The sequence below is a fragment of the Artemia sp. Qi Xiang Cuo genome, chromosome 4, assembly GCF_049724085.1.
Source record: "Artemia sp. Qi Xiang Cuo chromosome 4, ASM4972408v1, whole genome shotgun sequence".
Taxonomy (NCBI): domain Eukaryota; kingdom Metazoa; phylum Arthropoda; class Branchiopoda; order Anostraca; family Artemiidae; genus Artemia; species Artemia sp. Qi Xiang Cuo.
In genome coordinates, this window is record NC_142797.1 from 91,059,075 (window position 1) to 91,067,304 (window position 8,230).

Here is an 8,230-nt window from a genome sequence, read left to right on the forward strand (position 1 = left end):
CCCCCGCCGCCGAATCCCCCCTCCTCCGAATCCCCCTCCCCCCTCTCCTAGAAAAAAAATAACTCCTGAAACGTCGGTATACATCCCATAAACCAAAACTAGATCTAAAAACTGGGCGAAGATAATAACTTGAAGCCCTTTCACCGGGACCGGTGGGGGATTTAGTCATCCTCCAAGACATATTGATTAGATTTTCGACTCTGCTGATCAAAATGGTTATCTCAAGATTTTTGATTGGGTGACTTCAGGAAATAATGATCGTGTCAGGGGACCAAGTTGTCCTCCTTTTTTTCGTCACTTGAGACGTGCACTAGAACTTTTAATTTCCACGCGAATGAGCCCTCTCAAGATATTCTGGGACTATTGGATCGATACAATCACCCCTGAGAAAAAAAAGTCCGGGTTATACAAGGGTTATATTATGGTTGAACCCCCTCCCCCAAGGATTAAATATGGTTCAATCATTATAACCCTTGTGCAATTGTGATTTGTTATATTTTATAATAAAATATTGTATTTTGTTTTCTTTATGTTGTTTGTTTTATTGGGCTTATTGGGAAGAAAAAATGAACACGCGACAACATCGTATTTATAGTACAATAATTATTTATAAAAGAAAAATGTAAGTATTAATTTGAAAAAAAATTAATTTCTTGCCCTGAAATAAAAAAAAATTAAGTGCTAATTTAAAAATTAGCGGAAGAAGTGAGTAAAGGTGGTGAAAGACAAGGGTTGAGATCGAGGAAATGCGTATGGGACTTGCGTTTTTTCTGCTCTGTTTTTGCAAGATTTTCTGGGAAATCCTCTAAATTTATGGAATATTAAAACCCATAGGGCACAGTGGGCCTATTGGTAAATTCTTACGAAGAGTTTATAAATTTGTGTTGTAATTTGTACAGCAAAAAGTAAGTTTAATAAAATATATAGATAAGTTTTTAAAGGGGAAGCCTGATTCTCATATCTTCACTTCGAGCCAATTAGGTATGATTAATGACTCAAAGAGGCATAAACAAGTTCTTGCCACCGGGGCCGTCACGTATGCGAGGGACCCCCCTCCTAATGTTTTTGGTCACTAGTTAATCATAAAGATAAAAATTGTGGCGATTTGCACCAAGATTTTTCCGACGCCCCTCAAATTCTCTGTGGCTTAATACAGACCACGAAAATACAGAAATGTAATCTACAGGAATTTTTAACTTGGTCGGTAAATGCAGCAGTTCTTTCGACTCCTGCCTTAATTTTACAGAAGGTGCCACAATTTTCCACTTGGTTAAACAAACAACATTAAAAAAGTGACATAATCCAATATAATATAATATAGTAAATACAGTGGTTTTACCGACTCTTGCAGTAAATTTACTTATTGGGCTATTAAAAGATGGCGAAGGAAGAAAGTATATGGATCGGGTAAAACTAGCAAAACCAATTGAGCCGGCAACTTGATTAATCTGTTCGTTATCAATCATCACCTCTTGAACTTCACTTATTACCAGTCTTAGCTATTTCGTCTGCTTGATATCAAATTTAAAATATATCATTGCACTTTGAATTCCAAAATCCTTGAAAAATTCATTTATTTTTTCATTACAAATATCGGGGATAATTATAGTCCCGTTCTTCTACCCATTAAAGTGTATCCAAGATTCTACAATTTCTGCACAGATTAGTTATTTTTGCTTTATCAAAGTACTTAAATTGTATAGTTAACTGCAAACAGAATATTATTGAAATCTGATGACAATCTCGTCAGAGTCCTTAAATCATTGATCAGAGCATAACAAAGAAATGATTGCAAGAAAAGAGTTTAAGAAGTCAAATGAAGGCCCTTAGATTTTTTAAAATCCAATCTTGTCAAAAGATGGAACATCTTTGCAGCCTAATAAGTCAAAAATGTTGCCGGCTTTATTAAACGTAGTCAAATTCCAAGCGTAGTTGCCAGGTGGTGGGCATTTGGGCGCTTTTTTTAGTTGATCGCGTATGGAGTTTTTCAAATTGGCTCATTGCGCCGATTTTGCGCATGTCGAAAAAATGCGGCGCAAAGTGGGCGCATTTTGCCTTCACAATAAAAATGATAAAACTAAAAATTTTAAAGTCTAGTGTTTACTGACAACTTCTACTGAAAGATTCAGGAATCTGTCTATAAAGCCAGGTGTAATTTTCAGAACCCCGTAGGGATTCTCATATCGCATTCCAGGCTCCATGATGACCAAAATTTTCAATTAACCGCGTGAAAAACCAAATGGGAGAGTACTCAAATTTTGATAAAAAAAAATACATAGAAGAGTGGGAAAAGCTTACCTTTGTTCGACATAGCTCAAGCAGCTCTTTCTGTCTTAAGCTTACCCATCAGCTACCCCTTTGTCGAGAGAGTGTTTTCTGTTATGAATCTTGTCATACAAAATTCGAAACAGGATGCACCTTAAAATGCTTAACTCCACTGTGACCATCCGACTTAGGCTAAAGTGACAGAGAAAGTGCTGCAGGGACCTTGATCCTACACCCGCTATGCTGAATAGATTTACCATTGACAAGTATGACATTAAAAAACCATCCAATGAAAAGAAAATGAAGATGAAACTCTTGAGAAAATTTTGGGTGATAGAAGGAGGGCTTATTGTTTAACTTTGAAAATGATCTTGAATACTAGTCTAAGATAAATACCGTATATGATTAAAAAATGTACAAAACTAAACTCTAGGTTCATTAATAGAAAATCACAAATAAAATAATAATCGGAACTGTTGAAAATCCATTCCAAGTACAATTTTGTCTCATATGTATGTCTTCGGCTTCTTTTTCATGACAAAATCTCAGAACATTATGTTTAGCCTGTAACTTTATAGATAGTTGCCTTAATAACGGCCAGTCTAATTTCTTATCTTTGACTTGGTCGTTCTAATTTATATTTTGAAAGCTACGAAACATTTTGTTCTTATAACTAAGATTGAGAATTTATATCTTTTTGAAGCTTAGAATTGCAATGTCTTGAAAACATTGTATAAAGAAGTAAACTTTGATGTCACTTACCTAAATGACATTTTGGAGAGAATAGACCTTCAAGGATCATGCTTCTCTTTAGTTCTACATTAGAAAATCTTATCTGTTAGTTATCTTTATCGAATGCGCCTTTAACTTCCACGTTTTTGTATGACTTATCTATATTGTAAGACCAGTATACTGAGTACCTATTTCTTTTTTTTAGTTTTTTAATCACAATTTCTATTGTTGATAAGGAATAGTTCAGCATATTAGCCAGAAAGCACAGAGACGACGACACAGAGACGACACATAGACGACACAGAGACGACAAAGACACCACAACGAACCAGAGACTACACAGACACGACCCACACACAGAGAAGACACAAACACAGAGAAGACACTGAGACGACACTGTGTCGTCTCTGTGTCGTCTCTGTGTCGTCTCTGTGTCAACACAGAGACGACACAGAGAGATGACACAGAGACGACACAGAGACGACAACGAGACGACACAGAGACGACACAGAGACGACGCAACAGAGACGACACACCGACCACCCCGCGCCTCCCACGCTCCCTACAATAAACAGCGACGCATCTGTTTTACTAATATGTGCCATATAGACGACACAGAGACGACACAGACCGCGCCCATCCACCGCTACAAAAATCTGTCATTTCTTTTGTGTATATGTTTGACAACAGTGACACCCCCCCGCCCCCACAGAGAGACGACACAGAGACGACCCAGAGACGACACAGAGACGACTCTGTGTCGTCTCTGTGGCGTCTCTGTGTCGACACAGAGACGACACAGAGAGACGACACAGAGACGACACAGAGACGACACAGAGACGGCACAGAGAAGACACAGAGACGACACAGAGACGACTCTGTGTCATCACAGTGTCGTCACAGAGTTGACACAGAGACGACACAGAGACGACACAGAGACGACACAGAGTTGACACAGACACAGAGACGACACAGAGACGACTCTGTGTCGTCTCTGTGTCGACATAGAGACGAAACAGAGAGACGACACAGAGACGGCACAGAGACGACACAGAGATGACACAGAGACGACGACGCAGAGACGACACAGAGACAACACAGAGACGACACAGACACAGAGATGACACAGAGACGACTCTTTGTGTCGTCTCTGTGACACAGAGACGACACAGAGACGACACAAACACAAAGACGACACAGAGACGACTCTGTTTCGTCACGGTGTCGTCTCTGTGTCGACACAGAGACAACACCGAGAGACGACACAGACACAGAGACGACACAGAGACGACTCTGTGTCATCTCTGTGTCGTGTCTGTGTCGTCTCTATGTCGACACAGAGACGACACAGAGAGAAGACACAGAGACGACACAGAGAGAAGACACAGAGACGACACAGAGACGACACAGAGACGACTCTGTGTCGTCTCTGTGTCGTCTCTGTGTTGACACAGAGACGACACACAGAGACGAAACAGAGACGACAAAGAGACGACACAGAGGAGGCACAGAGACGACACAGAGACGACACAGAGACGACGACATCGAGACGACACACAGAGACTAAACAGAGAATAAAAATAAACGACACAGAGATGGCACAGAGACGACATAGAGACGACAACATCGAGACGACACAGAGACTATATAGAGACGACACAGAGACGACACAGAGACGACACAGAGACGACAACACAGAGACTACAAAGAGACGACACAGAGACGACACAGAGACAGAGACGACACAGAGACGACTCTCTGTGTCGTGTCAGTGTCGTCTCTGAGACACAGAGACGACACAGAGACGACACAGACACAGAGACGACACAGAGACGACTCTGTGTCGTCTCGTCGTCTCTGTGTCGTCTCTGTGTCGACACAGAGACGACACAGAGAGACGACACAGACACGACACAGAGATGGCAAAGAGACGACACAGAGACGACACACAGACGACGACACTGAGACTACACCTAGACGACACCGAGACGACCCAGAGACGAAACAGACACAGAGACGAAACCGAGAAGACACAGACACAGAGCCGCCACAGAGACGACTCTGTGTCGTCTATTTTTTGTCTCTGTGTCGTCACTGTGTCGACACAGAGACGACACAGAGAGACGACACAGACACGACACAGATATGGCAAAGAGACGACACAGAGACGCCACAGAGACGACTACACATAAACGAAACATAGACGACACAGAGACTACACAGAGACGACACAGACACAGAGACGACACAGAGACGACACAGAAACGACTCTGTGTCGTCTCTTTGTCGTCTCTGTGTCGTCTTTGTGTCAACACAGAGACGACACAGAGAGATGACACAGGGACGACACAGAGACGACACAGAGACGACACAGCGACGACACAGAGACGACACATACACAGAGACGACACAGACACGACTCTCTTTGTCGTCTCTGTGACACAGAGACGAGACAGAGACGACACAGACACAGACACGATACAGAGACGACTCTGTGTCGTTTCTGTGTCGTCTCTGTGTCAACACAGAGACGACCCAGAGACGACACAGCGACGACTCAGAGACGACACAGAGACTACACAGAGACGACTCTGTGTCATCTCTGTGTCGTCTCTGTGTCGACACAGAGACGACACTAAGAGACGACACAGAGACGACACAGAGACGACAGAGAGACGGCTCAGAGAAGACACAGAGACGACACAGAGACGACTCTGTTTCTTCTCTGTGTCGACACAGAGACTACACAGAGAGACGACACAGAGACGACACAGAGTTGACACAGACACAGAGACGACACAGAGACGACTCTGTGTCGTCTTTGTGTCGACTCTGTGTTGACACAGAGACGAAACAGAGAGACGACACAGAGACGACACAGAGACGACACAGAGACGGCACAGAGATGACACAGAGACGACACAGAGCCGACGACGCAGAGAAGACACAGAGACGACACAGAGACAACACAGAGACGACACAGACACATATTTGACACAGACACGAATCTAGATGACGGCTATGTGACACCGCGACGACACAGAGACGACCAACACACAAAGACGACACTGATACGACACTGTTTCGTGTCTGTGTCGTCTGTGTGTCGACACAGAGACAAGACAGAGAGACGACAGAGAGACGACACAGAGACGACACATAGACGGCACAGAGACTACACAGACACGACACAGAGACTACGACACAAAGACGACACCTACACTACACAGACACCGAGACCACAAAGAGACTACCCAGACACAGACACGACACAGACACGCCACAGAGACGTCACCCAGATGACACCGAGACGACCCAGTGACGACCACTCATAGACGACGACACAAAGATGACACAGAGACGACACAGAGACGACACAGAGACGACACAGAGACTACACAGACATAGAGACGACACAGAGACGACTCTGTGTCGTCTCTGTGTCATCTCATTGTCGACACAGAGACGACACAAAGAGACGACACAGAGACGACACAGAGACAACACAGAGACGGCACAGAGACGACACAGAGACGACACAGAGACGAAGACACACAGACAACACAGACACGACACAGACACCACAAAGAAACGACCAAGACACCTAGACTACAACTAGACGACACAAAGATGCCACATAGACGGCACCGAGACGACAAACAAACGACTACACCGAGACGCCACAGAGATGACACAGACACAGAGACGACACAGAGACGTCTCTCTGTGTCGTCTCTGTGTCGTCTCTGTGTCAACAAAGAGACGACACAGAGAGAAGACACAGAGACGACACAGAGATGACACAGAGACGTCACAGATACGACCCCGAGACGACGACACAGAGACGACACAGAGACAACACAGAGACGACTGAGACACGACACAGAGACGACACAGACCCAGAGCCGACACAGAGACGACACTGTGTCATCTCTGTGGCGTCTCTGTGGCGTCTCTGTGTCGACACAGAGACGACACAGAGACGACACAGAGACGACACAGAGTTGACACAGACACAGAGACGACACAGAGACGACACAAAGACGGCACAGAGATGACACAGAGACGACACAGAGACGACACAGAGATGACACAGACACACAGATGACACAGAGACGACTCTCTGTGTTGTCTCTGTGACACAGAGACGACACAGAGACGACACAGAGATGGCACAGAGATGACACAGAGACGACACAGAGACGACGACACAGAGACGACACAGACGCGACACAGACACAGAGACGACACAGAGACGACTCTGTATCGTCTCTGTGTCGTCTCTCTGTCGACACAGAGACGACACAAAGACGACACAGAGAAGACGACACACCGACGACAACGAGACGACACAGAGACGACACAGACACAGAGACCACACAGAGAAGACTCTGTGTCGGCTCTTTGTCGTCTCTGTGTCGACACAGAGACGACACAGAGAGATGACACAGAGACGACACACTGACGACACAGGGATGACACAGAGACGGCACAGAGATGACACAGAGACGACACAGAGACAACACCGAGACGAAACAGACACAGAGACGACTCGGTGTCGTCTCTGTGTCGTCTCAGTGTCGTCTCTTTGTCGACACAGAGACGACTCAGAGAGACGACACAGAGACGACACAGAGACGACACCGAGACGACACAGAGACCACACAGACACAGAGACGACACAGAGACGACACAGAGATGACACAGAGACGAAGACACAGAGACGACACAGACAAGACACAAACACACAGACGACACAGATACGACACAGAGACGACACAGAGACGACACAGAGTCTACACAGAGACGACCACACATAGACTACACAGAGACTACACAACCACTACACAGACACAGAGACGACACAGAGACGACTCACTGTGTCGTCTCTGTGTCGTCTCTGTGACACAGAGACGACACAGACACAGAGACGACACAGAGACGACTCTGTGTCATCTCTCTGTCGTCTCTGTGTCGACACAGAGACGACACAGAGAGACGACACAGAGACAACACAGAGACGACACAGAGACGACACAGAGACGGCACAGAGACGACACAGAGACGACACAGACACGAAGACACAGAGACGACACAGAGACGAAACAGAGACGACACAGACACAGAGACGACACAGAGACGACACAGAGACGTCTCTGTGGTGTCTCTATGTGGGCTGTGTGGGGTCTGGGTGTGGGCTCTGTGTCGACACAGAGACGACACAGAGAGACGA

At 45.3% G+C, this 8,230-nt stretch overlaps 1 non-coding gene across 1 annotated transcript; it reads right to left on the reverse strand.

Annotated features, from left to right (window-relative positions):
* Positions 1–7,876: 7,876 nt before the first annotated feature.
* Positions 7,877–8,003, reverse strand: LOC148953617 (small nucleolar RNA SNORA17). The gene has a single exon (XR_016141747.1). It is a non-coding gene; the product is annotated as a small nucleolar RNA SNORA17 (small nucleolar RNA).
* Between the last annotated feature and the right edge of the window lie 227 nt (positions 8,004–8,230).